This window comes from Grammomys surdaster, unplaced genomic scaffold, assembly GCF_004785775.1.
Source record: "Grammomys surdaster isolate TR1022 unplaced genomic scaffold, NIH_TR_1.0 191, whole genome shotgun sequence".
NCBI lineage: Eukaryota > Metazoa > Chordata > Mammalia > Rodentia > Muridae > Grammomys > Grammomys surdaster.
Window position 1 is genome coordinate 9,019,939 of NW_021604636.1, and position 24,338 is coordinate 9,044,276.

The following is a 24,338-nucleotide window of genomic DNA, read 5'->3' on the forward strand; positions in this document are numbered from 1 at the left end:
ATTTCTTAGCTATTTGAGCTTCCTCTGTTGAGAATCCTCTGTTTGGCTCTGTACCCAATATTTTAATTAGTTTATTTGGATTTTTTAGTGTCTAACTTCTTGAATTCTTTATAAATTTTGGATACTAGCTCTTTGTCATATGTAAGGTTGTGAAGATCCTTTCACAATTTGTATGATGCTCTTTTGTCCTTATGACAGTGTCCTTTGCCTTATAGAAGCTTACAGAATGTCACATAAACTTGGCTATGTTGTGCTTTCCTTTTCACTGAATTCTAGAAAGTCCATAATTTCTTTCTTTATTACATCCCTGACCCAGCTCTAATTGAGTAGAGAGTTCTTCAGTTTCTGTTAGTATGTCGGCTTTCTGGTGTTTCTGTTCTTGTTGCTTTAATCCATGTTGGTCTCATAAAATACAAGCTTTATTTCAATTTTCTTGTATCTCTGAGGCATGTTTTGTGACTGATTACATGATCAGTTTTGGAGAAGGATCCATGAGCTGCTGTGAAGAAGGAATTTTCTTTTTATGTTGGGTGAAATCTTCTATAGATGCCTGTTAAGTCCATTTGATTCATAACATTAATATTTCTCTATTTAATTTTTGTCTGTCTAACCTGTCAGTTGGTGAGAATGGGGTGTTAAAGTCTTGCACTATTAATGTGTGAGATGGCAGGCATATGATGTGTATTCTTGGGCTGAATGTTTCTGGATCAGCAAGTCTGATGGAGGTGTGTGGAGAAGTTGTAGCTTAATAGAGGTCTGCCAAGCATGGCAGGTGGCTCAGGCGGCTAGGGATAACCCAGAGGACTTATTGGATGGGAAAATGGGCATGAAAAATGTTCTAATATGTATGCTTCCAGATCATTAGGTCTGGTGAAGGCTGGTGGAAAGATGGCAGGATAATCCTCAGGACTTATTTAAAATTATCCTACTCCAGTAGTTCTCAACCTGTGGTTGGCAACATCTCTGGACATTGAATGTCTCTTTCACAAAGGTCACCTAAGACCATCAGAAAACAGAGATATTTACATTACCAACCTAAGACATAAGTGCATTGCTTTGATAATGCATATTCCATGACGGGTAAGGAAGGCATTCTTGTCAGAATGACCTAAGACAGGCTCAGTCTTGTTTATGAAATAAAAAAGGGAGAGAGGTGGAGAGCTTTGGGGCTTCTTGGCAAGAATCTGACATGGGCCAAGTACAAGGAAATGGGTAGCTTGGCAGGAATATGACATTGGTCAAGGACAAGGAAGTAGGCTTCAGGCAGGAATCTGACATTAGGTCATCTTATTTTATGTCCTATGGGCTGGCAGGCCTCCTTAATGAATGTGGCCTAAGCTAAAGTGCTCTTCCATGGTTCAAAATCTCAAAAACTTTGGAAATAACTGGACAGTGAAAAGGAACAAACATAGTAGAGGTAACATAAGACACCCATTAAGGTCCTCTCACAGACAGGAAGGGAAAAAAATCTATGATTCTTAAAACAATGGCTATACAACCCCTAGTATTAGGAAATAAGTCATCAATGGACTGGTTTACAAGGGGCATTGCAATCACTTGGTGATGACTGGTTGAGGTCCCTGTGAAGAAAATTGGAGGACAACAGAGGAAGGTCATTCATTACTAGGGAAACTGGACATGAGAGAGGTGATGATTGATGTTCAGTTCATGGTGCCTGGGAAGACATGTTCACAGGAGGGTTGAGAAAAGCATTTATTTAGCCAGATTGTTTGACTTGTCTAAGGTCTTTCAGCATCCAAGTGAAACTGACAGAAAGGCAAGGAACAGATTTGTGAGACTCAACTTAATTATGGGTAATGTTCCTGAGTAAATTATTTAGGAGATGTATCCTGAAAACCTACAACAGACTCAAATGATGTATCATCAGTATAAACTAGTTATAATAGTATAACCTCACTTTTGGCTTTGGCAATGAATACTATCTCTTAAATGAATATATATATATATATATATATATATATATATATATATATATATGAATATATTTAATACAATGATAGATATCTGGCAGGAAGATGGTTTACATGTACCTGAGCATGAACTGCTTGACAGAATGATGTTATCCAAAGAGAAGATTTCTTAATGTTGCCTCCCCAAATCCATCCTCATGTAATAATTGTTGCAGGCCAACTCTGCTGGCTATGGACTCCCTTTTACTGGATGTGGAGTCTAGCTTCTAGCATGTGCAAATTTAAACACTGAATATTTTACTCAGCTCTGTCTGTGCTTGCCTGCTTTCTGACAGAAGCCTGCTGTACTTCCTACCATAGATCTGTTAGAGGCACTTCCTGTCTCTGGCTTCTCCTGTTTTATTTTGTCAAACAAACAAAATGCAATTTTATTATGATATGATTAGACATTTCATCTTCTCTGGAGTATAAGCTACATGGAATTCCCTGCATTTTTGCTTCTGTGATTTGGTGTTTTCTTCTTAAGTTCTTGGTTATTTTTAATCAGACTAGTTTTCCACTCTATTCTTCTTTCTTTTCTAATATACTGTGAATGTTTTGCCCTTTGAAATTATCCTACAGTTTTTAGATGTTCTATTCTTACATGTATCACATTGCTATATTTGGAAGTCATCACTTTCATCCTTATGAGGAAGGATAGAAAAGAGGGGAAGGTTGTGATGGTGTGGGAAAGGGAAAAAAATCTCTTCCATCTCACCTGAACCTGGATCAGAACTCTTTGACAGTGTCAAGAGTTTCAACAAGCTGTTCCACATAGAGACTATATGTAGAAAGCATCCCATTTTCTTTCTAATATACCACAAATAACTTAATAAAATAGCCGACAAACTACGCTCAAGATAAAACTCAATTCTTAACTTGTTTGTGTAACTTATGTATTACAAAATTCCTACAAACGTATATCTCTGATTTTGTCTTAATTGCATTTCTTCATCAGTGTAAGCCTGCCAAGTACCCAAATACATTTCTGCAATTTTACTTATTAAGAAAACATCTACAGGGCTGAAGAGATGGCTCAATGACTAAGGTCAAGCATTACTCTTGAAAAGACTTGGAGCTCTGTTATAGCACCACAACCTAGTGGCATATCACTGGCTGTAATCCTGGCTCTGGTGAATTAGAATCTCCTCTGGATTAATCAAGTACATTTACTCAGGTACACACACACACACACACACACACACACACAGATGCAAACATACATGTACACACTCACAATTTTAAAAAAACAGAAAACTGTGTTTTAGGAGTAGAAAAAATGTATTTTGTGTCTTCCTCATCCTTAGTTATGAATCATTTCCTTTAAACAACGAAGCTATCAAACCACGTGAATAGCTGCTCTCAAGCACTCACTGCCTCAGTTTCTCCCTTTGCCTGCATTTGATGCTCCAAGCTGTGTGTCCATGCTTCCAAACAGTAAACTCTTTGATGTCATCCAGTTCAAAAATTCTCTTCTGTGGCGTTAAGATGAGACTCTAGGTTACATGTGTGTAGGAGCCCTGTATGCTGAGGGGGCTCCACTGGTTGTACCATGGGTTTTGTGGAGGTGGAAGGGTGCACCTAAGATTGGCCCTACAAATTTCTCCCTTTACAGTAGTCCACGTGAGATCCATTAGAGATTTGATGGAAGCACTGTTAGTGTTCTTCATAGTTCATGGCTCAGGAAATTTGTGTTTCAGGTGGACCTCTGGATGAATGTGTCTGCCCAGATGTGGAGGTAACATTCTGTCCTAAAATTCTGATTTTATAATAAGTACAGAAGTCACTGGTTTTTACTTTATTATTGTCATATGATGGAGGTAACAACTGCCAAGCTTGCTACATGTTGGACCTATAGACAAGGACCCCAAGGCCTTCTATGTTTATTGTTGATAGCCATTATTCTAGGTAAAAATGATAAGATTATGGGCAGACAGTGTGGAAGGAATGACATCAAGACAAATGATGACAGCATAGGGCAGAAGATCCACCCTGTGGCTGTTTGAAACAATGCTGCATGTTGAACCAAAGGTCTCCCAGAAAGCTAGGCTTCAACTCCTGTTCTTGGGTACCCAACACACATTTCAAGAATCGGAAATGGAGGTGATCTTTAGCATTAAATTTCCTTCACTAAAAATGTGGAGCCCCAAGTTGTTATTTTGGTCACAGTGAGTCAAGGTCAAGGATCAAATCTCCAAATACTCAAAGCATCATTTTACCAGAGCGTTTAATAGATCTCAAACAAGAAGTTAAAAATTCACACACACTGGGTTAAACTACTTACTCTACTCAAAACCTAGAAACATTAGTCTATTTGAACTCTATGTGTTTCCCCAAAGGTCAAAGCCTGCGGTGTTGTCCACATGTCTTTGAGCACGATGTGTTCTTGCTTCCTGGACTGTGCATTTAAAAATTGTAAAGTGATGAACAAGAACCAGATCTCTAAGGATCCAGTTTTCTTTGTCATGGAATATGAATAATGATTCCTCAAATAGTCTTACTGAAGAAACTAGATTGCCAATGAGAACAATGTTGCAAACACGTGTTACTGTGGTGAGCACAGGAGCAGTGACTCAAGGTCAGAAATATTTAATTACTATTTTTTCCTTTATTTGGGGTGCTATTGTTGTAAAAATGATTGTAAAAAATAAAGTCCACTTGAAATATTTAATAACATATGACTTGAGCAATGAGTAATCAGAAAAGAACAATTATTATTATTCATACTGATATCAGGAGAGTCCTAGAAAATGGATAAAGGTAGCCACTTAAGACAAATACCAGAACCAGAGCCTTGCATCAATATCAATGAAAGTAGTATGAAAGTAGTTTAATATATTAATACTCTATGGCTCTATACTTGTAATATATATATTGTACTAACATGTCTGCCCACTGTCAGTTTGCACATAGGTGCATGTTCAGAGGAAAAAACATACAGGGCAAAGACACACAATGCAGTGCTGTAGAAGAAACTGCTCAAAGAGTCAGAAATGTTTATCCCATAAAGGGAGGACTTGAGGGAAAGGGGTGGGCACAGAAGTTGTCTTCAAATGTCTACGGAATTGTCAGGTGGAAGACAGGCTAGACTGATTCTGTATCTCCAAAAGGTTCAATCCAGAACAGTTAATATATGAAAGCAATAGGACATGGAAGTTCAGCTCTACACAAGGAAAAGTTTTCAGGACGCAGAACCATTTGAAGGATGCTCCCAAGAAGTAGCACAATCCCTATTATTAAAGGATGTGCAGATAGGAAGCCAAATGCCTGCATGTCGAGTGTTCAGTGGATATTCTGTAGGAGATATAGTTACTAAGCAGTTTTGTAGATCCTATCAGTCTCAAGTATCTTTGGTCCACGAGGCAAGTCGTCTTGGTAGTAGCTGTGGCATCTCCACGAACAAATTTTGTATAATACATGAAGTTTATTCCCATCTGTAGCCCTGAGAAAAGTGTGAGGGGAGAATTATGTGATTTAACTAGCAAGAACAGCTTGTGGTAAGTTAGCAAGCAACTTGAGAACTTTTAAAGACTATGAACCCCAAGCAGGGTGAATAAATGCAATCCCTCATCACAGAGAAAGCAGCTTAAACCCAGGGCAAGCTCATTTCTTATGAAGAATTTTGAAATGTTCACATTTTTCTTAAATTAACACATAAATGTGTTTTAGTTTCATATTAATATCAGCTGATGTAGGAAAAATGGAGCAACACATCTTTAAGATGCAGGACATACCAAGAAAGGGTGAGGAAGTTGGGGAAGAAGATGGCGTCAAGTGGAAGAGTGATGTATTTAATTTCTATGCCCCCTTGACTTTCCTTCCTACCATTTTTCCTCAAAAAGTCCCATCTCCATGAACATTGAGATTTTCATCTGTAAAGGAGGTGGTTGGGAAAAAAATCTCTGTGCTTTCACCCAGGCAATGTATGCTCACTAACAGGTCACTGTGTGTATGTGACTTCTCAGGTTCCAACTCCTCCTTTCATTTTCTAAGTTAGTGACCAGATACTCATGATGCTGCACTGCAAGGTGTCACCTTTGCAAGGCTCACAGTAGAATTCCCCTCAAATAATTTGCTTCAGCTGTATCAGATAACTCTCTAGAGAAAGAGCTGTTAACATTGACCTATCACCTATATGTATATATGTATGTATGTATGTATACCCAATTATTTATATATATATATATACATATATATATATATATATGTATATATATATATATATATATACACACACACACACAAATCAGGGAAATAGGATTAGAGGTGAGAAAGAAAACTACTGTGAAATTGTCTAATCTTGCTTTAAGGATGACTGAATCTTGATTCATATTCTCCGAGTCATTTTTCTCTTCTCCCTCAGGATTTTTGGAAAGAAATGATAAGAAGCTCTCTAAATTCTGTTCTCAATCCTGTTGTAGGAATAACTTTTGTTCTCAGCTACAAAAAAAAAATCAAGACAATATAGCCTAGGGAATGCTAACTATCTACTATGCCATAGAGTAGATGGGCAGAGTAGCTATAAGCCTTGTTCTTTGTGGTGCATGATAAGTATTTCTCTCAAAACCAGCCTATCATAGAACGATTTCCTAGAATATCTTCATCTTTTTGGTTTGTGTAAAGCCTTTATTGCTGTAAAGAATGTGCTTGTTTTATTGTGCATCTGATTTTTTAATTAGACATACAGACAACTCTATGGATAATTTTCAGATGTCCATAAACACTGAACTAAAGAATTATTAACAATGAAAACTCAGCATTAGGGTGATGCAATATAAAGGAAGAAAACAGAGGCAATCTCATTTAAAATAAGTTATATATGAATGCACACATGCAAAGAGAGAGAGGGAGAGGGGGAGAAAGAGGGAGAGAGAGAGGGGGAGAGAGGGGGGATTCATTAGAAATATGGGAAAGTTGCCAGCCATTGTCATAGGTTTTACCTTTTACCACTAAATAGAAAGAAATATTTTCACTTATTTTGAAGAATTACCTATGATATGGCTAGGCAGTTTGTTTGTGTGTGTGTGTGTGTGTGTGTGTGCGCGCGCGTGTGCACACGTACATGTGTTTCATACATCTCACACTAACATTAAACCCACGCAGCACACATCAAATCCTCATCCTCCAGCTTCTACCTGTAAAACTGGGATCGTATCCAGCACTGTGTGCCTGCCTGTTAGCTAACTAGCCTACTCACTACGTCATACATCCAGCTCAAGAACAGATTTATATTAAAATAATACTCTCTGCTGCAAATTTTGGCCCTCACCAAACAGATAACCTCAGCAACTCATCTCCAGACTTTGAACTCCAGCATTTTCATTTATAAAATTCTAGAAGAAAACAGATTTTCTCAAAAGACTGTTGGGAAAATTAAGGACTTGTGTGGAAAGAGCTTTGATTAATAATTGGTTCACAGCAAGTGCTTCATGTATTCTTATCACTATTTCCATTATTTTGGGAAGTTTACTTTTCTCATGGTTCCAAGTTTTTAAAAAATATGAATGTAAAAGTAAAAGGCAACAGCTTTCTGCTCCAAGAGGTCTGCTGCCTTTTATTTTTCCTAGTTTGGTTATGGACTGGAAAGTAGGAAGTACATCATTGCTTGTTAGAACATGTACACCAGAATCAGGAGTACCAAGTACTTGCTTATAATGTACAGTTTGAGATTCAAGTCTATCAGAACACCAGAGAATGTTGTCTAGAAATACATTGTTTTAAATGAGGTATCCAGAGGATTCTCAGGCAGACAAGCTGGAGACCGAAGATAACAGAACAGAGCAAGCCTGTTTTGGTTTTGTTTACTTGAAAGCAATAATCCTGCCTATAAGCATACTTTATACATAGCCACTGATCTCTCAGGATAGGATCTTATTTAACAGCCACAAGCAATCTCAGAGGGCAACATCTAGTGTGTGTTCAACATTTAGATCAGATACTGTGGCCAATGCAATTTCATTGTTAAATTATTTGTCAGAGCACACTAGGGATGGAATCAGGTATGTCTGACCAGATTCTGATTATGCCAGAGAGATTTCAGTCTGTCTGAATGTAAGTTCTTCCTTGTTTGACATTTTTTCCCTGAGAAATTTTGCCCAGAATATTTACCATTGTGTAAGTCAAAGATAAAACTGACCACTCCAAGCAAGACTGAATATCCCATTTGGCAAGTCTTTTGACTAGTTATTGAGGAGTGTAGGTGGATGCCAATGTGTGGGTTTGAAGCGCATGAAATTGGCTACCAAATCAAACTTTATTTGCCAGAGTATAGATTCATTTAAATCCACACCACAATCCTGCTCTGTAAGCAAATCCAACACTTAGATCCAGAATCTCTAAAATGTAAGAAGACAGAAACAGCTTTATTAACCAAACAAACATATGAACAGACAAATATATAAATGAAGAATGGAAACTTGGGCTGGGGATATTTCAAATGAATTTTATGTTACATTCTAATCTCAGAAAAATCTAGTTATTGTCAACTAAAAGCATATTTACATAACAGGCCATGAGACATGCTCTGTTTGCCCGTGCGGAAATGCAGAAACATCTACACACATGCAACAATATGATCGTATCCCTATAATTAGCATTGTGAGCCATGGGACCACATATGTTTTGCCACATGATGTAATATTCTCAAAACATCATGGAGAGTACTTGAATCAGATGTGCTAAAGATCCAAACAATTAAAAGAATTTGCCTGAGATAATACACTGTTTCCATGGTAAAATATGATTTAGGTTAATATATTTTTATTTAAACAAAAGTTAGGACAATTGTGTAGCTACTAAACCAGGGCAGAATGGTAAGTTACCATTAAACAGTCTCAAAATAAATTGCCAAGGGGCCTTAAAGAAAACTACAAGTAGAGTCTTTGGGTAAAAAGTTTCATAATGATCCGTGACAAATATGTGTTGGAGAATGGTCTTGATAAGTGGCACTGACCTGGGTGAAGATAATAGAAAACATACTAGGCTATGCAAGGAGGCAGGCATTTCAAACATGAAAAAACAAGGCAAGACTTTGAAGCAGGGAAGCACTGTAATGAGGGTAAGGAAAAGAACTCAAAATTGGTGTTAAAAAGTAGAAGAGTCATTAGCCTGCCAGCTTTCTACCCACTTCCTTCAGAGCTGCTGAGCCAAAAACATACATATATGCTTACCTGAAAATATACAGCTGAAGGATGTCCGTTAGAGGCCTGCCACACTACGAGCATTGAAGTTAGGCCCCCATCTCAATACCTACTACAACAAGAATAGCCAAGGACCAAAGTCATCCAGATAGCTAAAGGCCCTTGAAACAATATAATCAACAAAAGCCAGGGTAATATTATACCTTCAGAGCATAGCTACCCTACTGCAGCAAGCCTTGGATATCCTAACAGAACTGAAACACAAGAAAATGACCTTAAATCTAATCTTATAAAGATAATAGATGCCTTAAAAGAGGAAATAAATAAATCCCTTAAAGAAATACAGGAAATCACAACTAAAGAGGAGAAGGAAATAAATAAAAGTGTTCAAGACTTGAAAATGAAAATAGAAGCAATAATTTAAAAAAAACCGAGGAAATTGTGGAGATGGGAAATAGGGACAACAGATGCAAGCATCACCAACAGAATACAAGAATGGAAGAGAAAACCTAAGGCATAGAACATGCAATAAAAGAAATTCATACATTGGTCAAAAAATGTTAAATCTAAAAAATTGCTAACACAAAACATATAGGAAATCAGGGATGTCATGCGAAGACTCAGGAGACATTTTAGGAGAAGCTAAAACAAGTAGGTGGTCTTCCATAGATAGAACTACCTTGGATTAAAATCTATGAAGGCAAGACCTGATAGGCAAGGCCCAAGAGAAATCAGTTTTAGAAAAGAGTTCTGCTTTTAATATAATTTTCCTGTTATTATTAAATATGTAACAATCGCTAGGTATTGACCAACCCTTTGAGCAGATTTCTGAAGACCTATGAAGATGTACTGTCTTGTAGAAATGCTATATAGACAAATAGATACTGATTCTATAGAATTCCTGACTTGACTCAAATAATGTTAGGAAGAAGGTTTTTAGAGATGGTCTTAGTCACTAGAAAGATATAATAAAGTTAGAATCAAGAATAAAATGTGCCCACTCCTCAGAATAGTAAGTAAAGTTTACATAATAAGAAATAAAATGAGATTTTATAATTACATTAAAAAGAAAATTAGACTTGGAAAAATTTTGTGTTTAAGGAAAAATATTTAGGTCCAAGGATAAAGTCACAGGTGTGTACTATGATAAGGCAAGGGCATGCAAAAACTGTTGCTTTGAAATTTTAATTAGTGTGTTATAATGAAACACTGCTTTGAACTTAATATCAAGTTCTTCTGTAACACCCATTTTATGCAACATCTTATCTCTAAGGTAATTTTCTAAAGAACTTTTTTTCTAAGTAGGTATAAAAAGGCCAGAGGAAAGGAATAAAGTTATTGATTCAATGTTTTGGCTTGGAGAGATTTGCTTCATCCACCCATTCATCTGTTCACATGTATATGTCTGTTTGTCTGTGTGTTTGTGTGTAGCTATATGTGTATGTATGTATGAATGAAAAAAAATCATAGAAGAAAATGTTGCCAACCTAAAGAAAGAGATGCTTATAAAAATGCAAGAAGCTAATAGAAAGCCAATTAGACTGGACCATGCATGAATACTTGTGGAGTTGATTGTGACAGTCAGACCTTGCTATAGTGTGGGTGTATGAATGTGTAAATGTGTGTGTGTGTATATATATATGTATATATATACATATATATATGTGTGTGTGTGTGTGTGTGCATACGTGTGTGTGTGTGTGTGTATTTACCTGTACAAAGCATCTTAATTCTTTTCCTTTCCTTCCTCTCTGGTTCACAAAGAGTTAATCATCTTAACCAGAGAGGGTTCTGGCAGATTCACCAGAAAAAAAGCACCAACAATAAATTTTTTCACTTATTTCCTTGCTGTTTTATGATGATGGACTTAACAGTTTCTCACCTCAGAGGAGCTCAGAGAAGGTAGGTCAGCTACTGAAGCACAGTGACTTAGACTTGAGACAGGTAAATCTTTTATTATTACACAGCAACCCTAAATATCTCCTAATACCAAGTTTTACCTCCACTGATGCTCTGCCACCTCCTCAAGAAGAAGCAAACAATAAAAAAGAATAATAAGAATAGAAGAATATGAAGAATCACAGTTCCAAAGACCAGAAAATATTTTTTTAAAAAAATCGTAAAAGAAAATATTCCCAACTTAGAGAAAGAGATACCTATAAAAATGCAAGAAGCTTACAGAAGCTTAAAAAAGACTGGATAAAAAAAGAAAATCCTGCTCCCACATAATAATCCAAACACAAAGTCTACAGAACAAAGAAAAATATTAAAGGCAGCACGGGGGAAAAGGTCAAGTAACATACACAGGCAGACTTAGCAGAATTACACCTGACTTCTTAACAGAGACTCTAAAAGCCAGAAGGGCCTGGACAGATATCCTGCAACCTCTAAAAATACCACAGGTACCAACTAAACTATTATACCCAGCAAAACTCTCAATCACCATACATAGAGAAAACAAGATGTTTCAAGACAAATCCAAATTTAATTAATATTTATCCACAAATCAAGTCTTACACAATATACTAGAATGAAAACTTCAACTCAAGGAGGATAACAACGTCCAATCAAACATAGGAAATAAGTAATTCCATACCAGCAAATCAAGGAATGTACACATACACACACACACATACATACACACACACACACACGCCGCCGCCACCAACATCATAATAACAGGAAATAATAATCACTGGTCATTAATATCTCTCAACATCAATGGACTCAATTTACCATTAAAAACACACAAACTAAAAGAATGGATACAAAATCAGGATCCATCATCCTGCTGCATACACGGAGCACACTTCAGCCATAAATATATACATTGTCTGAGAGTGAAAAACCGGAAAAAAGTTTTGCAAGCAAAGAGACCCAAGAAGCACACTGGAGTAGCTATTTTAATATCTAATAAAATAGGCTTTCAATCAAGACTAATCAAAAGAGACAGGGACGGTCACCTCATACTCATCAAAGGAAAAAAATCTACCAGAATGATATCTCAATTCTGAACATCTATGCCCCAAATGCAAGGATACCCACATTTGTAAAAGAAATGTTGCTAAAGTTTAAATTACACATCATAACCCACATATTAATAGTGGGAGACTTCAACACCCCACTCTCACCAATTGAAAGGCCATCCAGACAAAAACTAAAAAGAGAAATAATGAAACTAACAGACATTATGAATCAAATAGACCTAACAGTCTTCTATAGAATTTTTTATCCAAACACAAAAGAATATACTTTCTTTTCATCACCTTATGGGTCATTCTCCAAAATTTGCCACATACTCGGTCACAAAACAAGTCTCAAGAGATACAAGAAAATTGAAATAACACCTATATCTTATCAGGCCACCATGGTTTAAATCTACACACTCATGGAAACTGAATAACTATACTCAATGATGTATTGGTCAGGGAAGAAATAAAGACATTACAGACTTTCAATGAAAAGGAAGGCACAATATACCCAAATTTATGGTTCACAGTGAAATCATTGCTAAGAGGAAGACTCACAACACTAAGTGTCTCCATAAAGAAATTAGAAACTTGTCATACTACGAATTTAAAATTGCATCTGAATGCTCTAGAGTAGAAGAGAAGAGGAAGAGAAAGAGGAAACAGCAGCAAACATAGTGAAGAAAAGAAGAAGGCAGGAAATGATCAAACTCATGGCTGAAATCAATCAATTACAAACACAGAAAATAATACAAAGAATCAATGAAACCAAGAGTTAGTTATTTGAGAAAATAAACAAGACAGACAAGGCTTAGCCGAACTAGAGATAAAGATAAAGATAAAGAGATAAACTAAAGATAGAGAGACTTATAAAAATAAATAAAATCAGAAATGAAAAGGATGACATAACAACCGACAATGAGGAAATTTAAGGACTCAGTAGGTCTTACTTCAAAAACCTATATTCCACTAAATTGGGAAATCTTAATGAAATGGATAATTTTCTACTCATATACCACTTGCCAAAGTTGAATCAAGATCTGATAAACTATTTAAATAGTCCTTTAACTTCTAAGAAAATATAAGAAATCATTAAAAGTCTTTCAACCAAAAAGGGCCCAGGGCCAGATGGTTTTAGCCCAATTCTACAAGACTTTCAAAGAAGAGCTAATACCAATACTCTTCAAACTATTCCACAAATAGAAGCAGAAGAAACACTGCCAAACTCATTCTATGAGGCCACAGTCACCTTGATACCTAAACTACACAAATACCCAACAAAGAAAGAACACCAGACCAATTTTGCTTGTGAACCTCGACACAAAAATACTCAATAAAATACTCATAAGCCAAATCCAGGAACACATCAAAAACGGCATCCACCAAAATCAAATAGGCTTCATCCCAGAGATGCAGGGATGGTTCAATATATGAAAATCCATTAACCTAGTCCACTATATAAACAAACTGAAAGAAAAAACACATTATCATCTCATTAGATGCTGGAAAAGCCTTTGACAATGTCTAACACACCTTGACATCAAAATTTTAGATGGATCAGTGATATAAGGCACATATCTAAACATAATCAAAGCAATATATAAAAGCCAATGCCAGCATCAGATTAAATGAAGAGAAACTTAAAGCAATTCCACTAAAATCAGGGACAAGATAAAGTTTCCCAATCTCTCCCTATCTATTCAATATAGTACTTGAAGTCCTAGCTGAAGTAATAAAGCAACCATAGGAAATCAAGATGATAAAAAAAAATTGGAAAGGAAGAAATCAATAAGTCATCGTTTGTGGATGATATGATAGCATACATAAATGCCCCCCCCCAATCTAACAGAGAACTCATACAGCTGATAAACACCTTCAGGAAACTAGCTGGTTACAAAATAAAATAAAAAAAATCAGTAGCCCTCCTTTATACAAATGATAAACAGATGGAGGAAGAATTAGGGATTTAACACCCTTTATAATAGCCACAAAAATTAAAATATCTAGTTATAACTATAACCAAGCAAGTGAAAGACCTATATGATAAGAACTTTGAATTGATGAAGAAAGAAATTGAAGAAGATTTCCAAAGATGGAATCATCTCCTGTGACCATGTACCTGCAGGATTAACATAGTGAAAATGGCTATCTTACCCAAAACAGATTCAATGCAATTCCCATTAAAATACCAACAATATTCTTTACAGACCTTGACAGAGCAATTCTCAACTTCATATGGAAAAACAAAAATCCCAGAATAGGTAAAACAATCTTGAACAATAAAAGAACTTCTCCAGGAATCACTATCTCTGACCTCAATCTGTACTACAGAGTAATAGTAATAAAAACTGCATGATATTGGTATAAGAACAGACAAGTTAGTCAATTGGATCAAATTGAAGACCCTGAAATAAACCCACAGTCCTATGGACACTTGATTTTTGACAAAGAATGCAAAAACCAAACAATAGAGAAAACAAAGCATGTTCAGCAGATGGTTCTGGTCTAATTGGATGTCTGTATAAAGAAGAATGCAAATGGATCCAGATCTATCACCCTTCACAAAACTCAAGTCCAAGTGGATCAAAGAACTCAACACAGAACCAGATACACTAAATCTAATAGAATGGAGGAGGGGGTAAATCCTTGAACTCTTTTGTGCAGCAGTCAACTTCCTGAACCAATGGCTCAGGCTCTAAGATCAACAATTGATCAATAGAACCTCGTGAAACTGAAAGCTTCTGTAAGGAAAAGGACACTGTCTATAGGAAAAAATAGGAAAAAGATTTGGAAAGTATCTTCACCATCCCTTCATCTGACAAAGGGCTAAAACCCAATCTATATAAAGAATTCAAGAAGTTAGACACCAACAACCTTAATACCCCAATTAAAAAATTGGGTAGAGTGCTAAAGAGAGAATTCTCATCAGAGGAATCTCAAACGAATGAGAAGAACTTCAAAAATGTTCAACAGCCTTGGTCATCAGAGAAATCAAAATGATCCTGAGATTTCATCAGAACGGTTAAGATAAAACTTCAAGAGATAGCACATGCTGGCGATGATATGGAACATGAGGAAAACTCCTCCATTACTGTTGGGAGTGCAAACTTTTACAACCACATTAAAAATAAATTTGACAGTTTAATCAGAAAACCAAAGAAAGTTCTATCTCAAGACCCAGCTATTCCATTCCTGGGCATATACCTAAATGATGTCCACTGTACCATAAGACACTTGCTCAACTATGTTTATAGCAGCTTTATTTATAACACTCAGAAACTGGAAATGACCTAGATGTCCCTCAACTGAAGAATGGATAAAGAAATGTGTTATAGTTACACAATGAAATACTCTTCAGCCATTAAAAAATAAAGATATATGAATTTTTCAGGGGAATGGAGAGTTCAGTATGAGGTGAGTGGAGAGACAGGAGAGGGCCAGAGTGCCGGGAGAAGGAATGGAATCTGAAGCTGTGGGTGGAGAGCATCTCAAATACATGACAGAGACCTTGGATGAGGGATGCTCTCATGAATCAATAGGGATTAGCTTAGCTGAGACTCAAAACAGTGGGCATATGGGATCTGAAGACACAGCTTCCTTTAGCCAGACAGGGATCCCATTGGAGCAATAGAGACACCAACCCACGCCCAAAACTTTCCACCCAAAATGTATCCTCTCTACAAAAAATACTGGGATGGAGGATGGAGCAGAGACTGAGGGAAAGCCAATCAATAACTAGCCCAACTTGAGACCCATCCCATGGATAAGCATCAGTCCCTGACACTACAAATGATACTTTGCAGATGGAGTCTAGCATGGCTGTCCTCTGAGAGGCTCTACCCAGCATCCGACTGAAACAAATGTAGAGATACACGGTCAAACATTGCATGGAGTTCACAGACTTATGTAAGAGTTGGAGGGAGCATTGAAGACCCTGACGGAGATAGGAACTCCTCTCCATGGAAGATCCACAGAGTTAACTAACCTGGACCTTAGAGGGCTCTCAGAGACTGAACCACCAACCAAAGAGCATACACGGTCTAGACTTACCACCTCCCCTGCACATATGTAGCAGATGTTCAGCTTGTTCTTCATGTGAGTCCCCAAACAACAGGATTGGGGGCTAGCTCTAAAGCTGTTGCTTGCCTGTGGATCCTGTTTTCCTAACTGGGCTGTATTGTCTAGGCTCAGTGGGAAAGGATATCCTTAGTCCTGCATAGATTTGTTTCAGGGTGGGAGGATACCCATAGCAGAGGGTGTGGGGAAGGCGGCTCTACCCTCTCAGAGAAAGGAATGTGGGATCTGGGGAGAAACTGTGTAAGGGGGGGGCACTGAGAGGTGAGCATCGATCTGGTTGTAAAGTGAATAAAGTATATTCAGTTTAAAAAAAGGAAAGGAAAGTAGAGGAGTTGTGCTTTCAGGAGACTGATTAGCATAAAAAACCAGAGGAATTCTGGGACTGAATTTCTGTCTCTCTCATCTCTACATCTCTCTTCTCTCCCTCCCACCCTCCCTCCACCCTCTCTCCATAGAATTTGTGCAAATAGAGAATCTTACAAACATAAACATTTGTTGAATATAGACCATGAACTAGACAATGTGCTATAAGACTTTCAGTCTCATCAGAGCTGTTTTGTTGATGCATGTAAGTTAGAACACTTATCTGGTGTGGTGAGATGACAGATGAAGGAGGGAGACCAGATAGATGGCTATTACAATGGTCCAGAAAAACAATCCTGGAAGCCTATATTCTGGAAGCCTATCTCTCTGTGCAGTGCTTTTCTCCTCACATGTCTCTCAGCAGGTTGTCTTCTTTCTTCTGTCTTCTTTCATCTTGATGTGGGTCCTGAGATTGAATTCAAGGCAGTAGACTTATGTGGGAAGTACTTTTACCCACAAAGTCCTGATAACCCTGTGTTGTTGTTGTTGTTGTTGTTGTCGACATCATCATCATCTCTCCCCCTCCTCCTCCTCTCCTCCTCCTCCTTTTCTCCTTCTTTCTTCTCCTTCTTCTCCTTCTTCTTCTTCTCCTTCTTCTCCTTCTTCTTCTTCTCCTTCTTCTCCCTCTTCTCCCTCCTCTCTTTCTCCTCCTTCTACTTCTCTTTCTCCTTCTCCTTCTTCTAGATTTATTTCATTTAAAAGTGTGTGTGTGTGTGTGTTCTCAGATGCATGCTTGCAACACACATCATGGTTTCGGGTGCCTAAGAAGCCACAACTGATCCTCTGGAGCTGGGATTACAGATGGTTGTGGTCCACGTGACATGAATACTGAGACTAGAACTTGGGTTCTTTAGGAGAACACCTTGCATCCTTAGCCACTGAGCCATCCCTCCAGCCTCCTCACTAGACTCTTGATCTAGTGATCAAGAGAGCACTACATAGAGGTTTAATGCCATTGTTCATATCATCTAAAGATCAGTAGGAACTGCACACAGCTGTCCAGCGCTCTGCAACACAGAGGCTTGACAGGAGATCCTAATATGCCTGAAAATATTTCCTACTGACTCCTAAAACCTGACTCAGCTAAATTGACAAATGCAGCCTAATAAATAATCTGTTCTGCTTACATCATTAAAAGTCCCTACAGGTGCTAACACACTGTAGATTCACTTTTCCTTCTTCTCTGCTTAAGGAAAATTATGTTTAATATTTTCTTGTCATTTTTGGAAAAAAAAATGTTGCCTTAACTTTTATACTGACATCCAAAATAGTTTGAGATGGGTAATGCTGACAGAGACATTACACTCATACAATTCTGCTTCCCCCCAGAGGATTATTCAATTCTTTCAAACTACTAGGAGTTGTGTGTGCACAAGTGCTTTCTGTGGTTTTATAAATATCCAGACAAATTCCCTTTCTATTTTTTAACACTTACAGAGGCTCTGTGAATAAACAAACCATCCCATTAAAATTCTACATGCAAGCTGAGAGGACGGCTCAGTAGGTAAGAATGCTCACTGTGCAAGCATGTTGCACTAAGTTTAGATCTCCAGAATGCGCAAAAATGTCAGATACAGCCCTGCTGTCTTGTAATACTAGCATGCTGTGGAAGGCTAGTAGGGCCTATTGACTGCTAGCCAAGCTCCAAGTTCAGTGAGAGACCCTGTCTCAAGTAAATGCAATGAAGCCTGATGGATCAGGATACCCAATACCCAACATCTTTCCTTGGCTCCTTATGCATGCACAAGTGTATGTTCTGGGCCCCCACCTGAATACTCACGAAAATGCAATAACAAAAACTTCATCACATGTAAGACAGGATTCTAATTGCCTAGCTAAAAAACTAGAATATCCAGCTCCCTGAATGCCCTCCTTATGTATTTCAGATAACATACTTAAGATGAGGGTCAAGAGAGTAATATAAAATTTCTTTAGGGGATTTTCACCATTCATATCTATACAATGGCTGTGTTACTTAAAACAATCCATGCTAGCTGGAAGAGGCTCATGCACCCTACTTCCAGTTAAGGAGCTATCAACAGTTGTTGATAAGAGAGAGAGAGAGAGAGGGAGGGAGGGAGAGAGAGAGAGAGAGAGAGAGAGAGAGAGAGAGAGAGAGAGAGAGTATTTTCTTTAAGGGTGTGGATCCTGTCAGGTTGTCCACAATCCATAGAATGGCAGAATATCCACAAGTATATACACAGCACAAATTGGACTTTGTGGTTTATGGATTAAAACATAGATACAAAGTTGGGAGGCAGAGGTTAGATAGAGTAGATGTCAGAGCTGGGAGAAGAGTCAGGGGTGAACGTAATCAAAATTCAATTGTGTGAGTATATGAAATTCTCAAAGGATTTATTAAAAATATAAGACAAAAATATACAAACAAATATACGACTGCTGTGACATTTAAAAAATATACAGTCCATGCTATATCTGCATGAGTTTGAGTGACAGAGAGACATATGTGCTCAAATCTACAGATCACCTTATTAAACTAGACTCCCAAGGTAGGCTTTCCCCAAGTCAATTCCCTATACTCTTTAGGGTGGTTATTTGTAAGTTTAGCTGTGGTGATCATGTACTACTCTCAATGAAAGACAAATAAGATGAAGCCATGGTGTCCATCTGACTGTGTGCTGTTGGGTAAGAAAAGTGACAGTATTCTTTATAATTATCCCCTAAAATGAGCTTTTCAAAAGAATGCTCCTGGGTCAAAAAGAAAGAACATAACTAAAGCAACAGAACGCACTTCATGTAGATTCCATACCTGCTAGGTTGTTTTGGCAACTGGCATATCTCAGCACCTCTCTATTATCCAGCTCAGCACCCATCCTGCCTCCTGATGTGCGAAACACGCTCCCAGAACTTTAACTCAAGCCCATTACAGAACTCAAATATCAGAATTTGCTGCATGAACATCTAATATGATTGAGATATGACTTAATGACTCTTTTATCTGAAAAAAAAATAAAAACCCTCTACTATCCATGGATCTCTGTCATATGCCATCGTTGTGCTAAATATTTTGTCCCTGGTTGCTTTAACTGTGACAATATATAGCAAGTGCCATCATTCCTATTAACAGATGGATCCATGGATCTCATGAAGATTAAGGGACTTTTCTCAAGCAATATAGTGTAGTGCAGTGCAGTGCAGTGCAGTGTAGTGTAGCATAGCATAGTTTTCTAAAGTAGTATAAGTAATGGCAATGCAAATAATGGTAAAATAATAATGTCAAATATGGAATAAATACCTATTATGTTATGTTGCTATAGACCCTTTCCCTATGTTAGTTTGAGTTTTACAAGCTTTAAGGAACACTTAATATTAGTATCTACCTTTACCATATGAAGAATCTAGTGTATGTTTATATATGGAGTATATTGTGTGCATGTATTATGTATATGTACTACGTGGATATATATCCCTGTGTGTGCAGCTGTGCTTGCAGATACAGAGGTTAGATGACGATATCAGGTGTCTTTTTCTATCCCTCTTCATGTTATCCCTCTGAGGCAAGCTCACTCACTACCTAGAAGCTCACCATTTTGGCTAAACTCTCTGCCTAATAAGCCTCTAGGCTCTGCCTTACAACAATGGGTAGCCATGGCCAGCTTTTCTATGGGAATGCTGAGAATTCAAACTCAGGTCTCCATGCTTAACAGCAAAGTGCTCTTAACCACTGAGACATTTCCTCATCCTAAGACCCTAGTCTCTTAATATTAGAAGTGCTTATCAATTGTATGCCATTTTCATTGTTAGTGGTCATTTGTCCTGTCTTCACAGTACTGAACAATTGGACCATATATCCCCTCTACTTATCACAGTAGGTTCAGAAATTAAACACTATCCCAAGCTAGCTCAATGGGGGCCATCACTGAGACTTGGGATAAAAATAATGGGGGATAAATACTTTCATATTTCTAATAACTTAGTAAGACAAAGTTGCCAGATGACTATTTACCAAGATATATGAAGCATCTGCTTGAGAAAAATCCAATATAAAGGAAGTAGAAAAATGAAAGTTATGAAAGAGAACAGAGAGAGAACGTTCAAGAACCCATAATACATTTTTTGCTATTAAATATTTGGGCCAAATAACTTTTCATTTTCAACCAATGAAACATTGCAAAGGAAGGGGCATCATGGGTGAGACTGAGATGACAGACCTTAAATTGTGGGATTTTATCAACAGATAAGCGATAGACACAGAACTTGCCCACTCCTAATGTCAAAATGACTATCACTGTGACAAATTGTACCTTCAGATCTTGAGTCAGATTAATTGAAGACTGAATTTTTGTAGACTTGTTAGAAAAATTCTAGCATGTTGGACAGTTTATGATTTTCTTGTAGCTTTTAATAAACTATGATGTTTTAGACAAACAATAAGATGATTATTTAACAACCATAAGATTGTTAAAGAGATTATTTTGGTCAATAAGAAATAATCTAAAATAGTTGAGATTTAAAAAATACATACCATGGAAATGATCACAGAAGCTGAATTTTCTGCCTCTATCCAGATAGTAATACTAAGCCAGAAGATTGGTATTTGGGGCCTATTGCGTTGCTCAGTTATTGTGTTAACAAATTGCCACACATTTAATGGCATATAAACGGGACAAATTTGTTCTCATTCAAATTTGTAAACTAGAAATATAAAAGCAAGGTGTTGATGGCGGTGTACTTTATTTAGAGACATCAAAGGATAACCTATTTCTATCCTTTCTGAAATTTATAGCTTTACTATGCTCATTAGTTCATGGGCCACATGTCAGTGTAAGGTTTTACTTCTAGGTCATATCTCCTCCTCAATTTGTTCATCTTCTTGCTTTCCTCCTTTCAGGATATTCGTGATGGTAGCCAATCTGTAAATCTAGGGACATCTCCTCTTCTCTTATGCTAGATTCTTAATCCTGTATGCAAAGACCCCTTTACCATGTAAGGTAGCAACTTCAAAATTCCACAGATGAGATCTGAGTAGTACTTGGTCTGGTCATCATTTTGCCTGTCCAACACACTGGAAATAGTAGGGAATCCATAAAATCTGTAGACAAAAAGCTCACCCAAGTATTTTCAACAGTCTTAATATGTTACTTTCTTTGTGATCAATGGGCATCAGTTACCTATGATATTTACATTATGGGTGGCTTCTATCTCATTAGATAAATGACAATGACAAGTGATCTTGATGGTCTTGCTCTGCTGTTCCTTCCCACAGTGCTAGTTACAACATGCACCACTATGTCCTGTTTCTTTAATATTAATATTTAAATTCTTAGATCTAAACATATACATAATTTAGCATTTATAAAAATGGTTAAATTTACCATTTAAGAATCTTTATGTGAGCCATGAGGCAGTTATTCTGGTAGGTCAGGGCTGCATCCTACCGTGGCTAGCTTGGTAAGCCCCACCATGTCTTTTCAGAGTACTCTCAGCCTGTCTCTGGACAGCCCCACCCGTGCCGTCTGCATGGTGGGCATGGAAATGACCTTGGACATCAGTGGGTGTGCACCGGAGAAGTGTGAGACCTTCACCATCCGTGGCTCCCCCAGGGTCTTGATCCATCTCTCCAGCACAGTCATTTCTGGGAATGACGATGCTGTAGTCTGGCGGTCAATTAACCACCCCACAGAGGCATTGATGAGGATGGTGTCATTCAGCCCTACTGTCGACGAAGATAAGGTGATGGTCTCCTACTACTGTCCTGACAAAGAGAGCTCTACAGCGACAGCTGTGCTGCTTCTCACTAGCATTGAGGTTTCCCTGGAGGCAGACATCTATTGAGATGGACAACTGGACATGCCAAGTGACAAGCAAGCTAAGAAAAGATGGATGTGGGGTCTGAACGGCTGAGGAGCCATCCAGCTTGTGAATTGTAATCCTGGTGCCACAGACCAGACTGAAGAACAGTCCAGCATTCAGGAGGGTCCCAAAGAAATTCAGAACCTATCTCAGATGACTCTAACTGTGGAGGGCCCCACCAGCATCCTATGGAACTACCAGTTGCTCCTACATACCTCTGAGGAAGAGGCAAAGAAGACAGTCTACTGGTCTCAGAAGGGTACCTCTGCCTATCAACTGGTATTAGGACCTGACGAACCTGTCCACCTCCTGCCTACCTTTGAGAACCGTGGGAAAGAGACTTTCTACCTAGAAGCCATGGAATTCCCATCTGCCAGCTTCTCGGGCCTGATCTCCTTCTCTGTCTCTTTCATAGAGAAAGCTCACAATCAGTCGATCCCAGAGACTCTGCTCTATAAAGATACAATGATGTTCCGAGTGGTGCCTTACATCTTCATGCCTACCACCCAGCTGCCTCTAGAGGTTTACCTGTGCAGGGAGCTACAGCTGCAAGGCTTCGTGGACACAGTGGTCAAGCTGAGTGAGAAGAGCAACTTGCAGGTGGCATCCGTCTATGAGGACTCCAACCGCCAGGGCAGGTGGCTCCAGGACGAGATGGCTTTCTGCTATACTCAGGCTCCTCACAAGATGGTGTCCTTGATCCTTGATACCCCGAGGGTTTCCAATCTTGACGATTTCTCCTTAAAATACTAGTTGACCCCTGGAGTTGGCTACCTGATCCAACAAACTGAGGACCACCGGGTGGGAAGCCTGGATTCCATGGGGAACCTGATGGTATCCCCGCCTGTCAAGGCTCAGGGCAAAGACTACCCACTAGGAAAGATTCTCATTGGTGGCAGCTTTTACCCCAGCTCTGAGGGCCGGAACATGAGCAAGACCCTGCGAGAATTCGTGTATGCCCAGCAGGTGCAGGCCCCTGTAGAACTCTTCTCGGACCGGCTGATGACGGGTCACATGGATCAGTTCATGTGCTTTGTCCCTGTCGATGATAGAAACGATGACCAGAAGGCCTTCCGCCTACTGCTGGCCAGCCCCAGTGCCTGCTTTGAGCTGTTTGAACAGAAGGAGAAGGAGGGCTATGGGGACATGACCCTGTTTGAAGACATCAGAACAGAACAGCTTCGTTCTAACGGGAAGGAGGTCAAAACCATTTCCCAAATCCTGGCTGACAAGAGTTTGCGAGAGCAGAACACCTATGTTGAGAAGTTCATCAGCCTGAACCGCACCCTCCTGAAGAAGGGGCTGGGATTGGTGGACAAGGACATTATCATGGTCCCACAGCTCTTCTGCCTGGAGATGCTGACAAACGTCCCCTCCGACCAGCAGATCTTGAAGCTCTTCGCGAGGCCATACTTCCCTAACATGCTGCAGACAATTGTGTTGGGCAAGAACCTTGGCATCCCCAAGCCCTTTGGGCCCCAGATCAAGGGCATCTGCTGCCTAGAAGAGAAAGTGTGTGAATTACTGGAGCCCCTGGGTCTCAAGCACACCTTCACTGACGATTTTGACTGCTACATGACCAACATGGGGGACGTCTGTTCCAGTGTCATCATAAACCGGGCTTCATTTGCGTTCAAGTGGTGGAAGATGTCCCCATAAACCCTGGGTCCCGGAGTGGCCAGTCTGCCCCAGTGTGGATGGCCTTTATCATAGAGTAGTGGGGGTGAGTGGTGGTGGTGCACTGGGTTGAAGGGACAGCTGGGGAGTTGAGGACTCTCAGATCTACCAGCTTAACACCTCTGGAGGGGAAAGGGGAAGAGAGAGCTGTGTAAACAAACTTACCAGAGCCAATAAAGCATGGTGTTCTGAATGAAAAAAAAAAAAAGAATCTTTATGCTGAGTCTGTAACCTATGTGCCCAAAAGGCTTAATTTGAATACTTATCCAAAGTTACCAGAGAGCAAGCTAAGTCCCTAATGAGAATGCTTGTTTATCTTTGTATTAGTC

The 24,338-nt window shown here is 38.7% G+C and overlaps 1 pseudogene; it reads left to right on the top strand.

The window, feature by feature from the left end:
* The first annotated feature begins 21,942 nt into the window (after window positions 1–21,942).
* LOC114622691 lies at window positions 21,943–23,991 on the top strand (annotated as a pseudogene).
* Window positions 23,992–24,338: the final 347 nt, after the last annotated feature.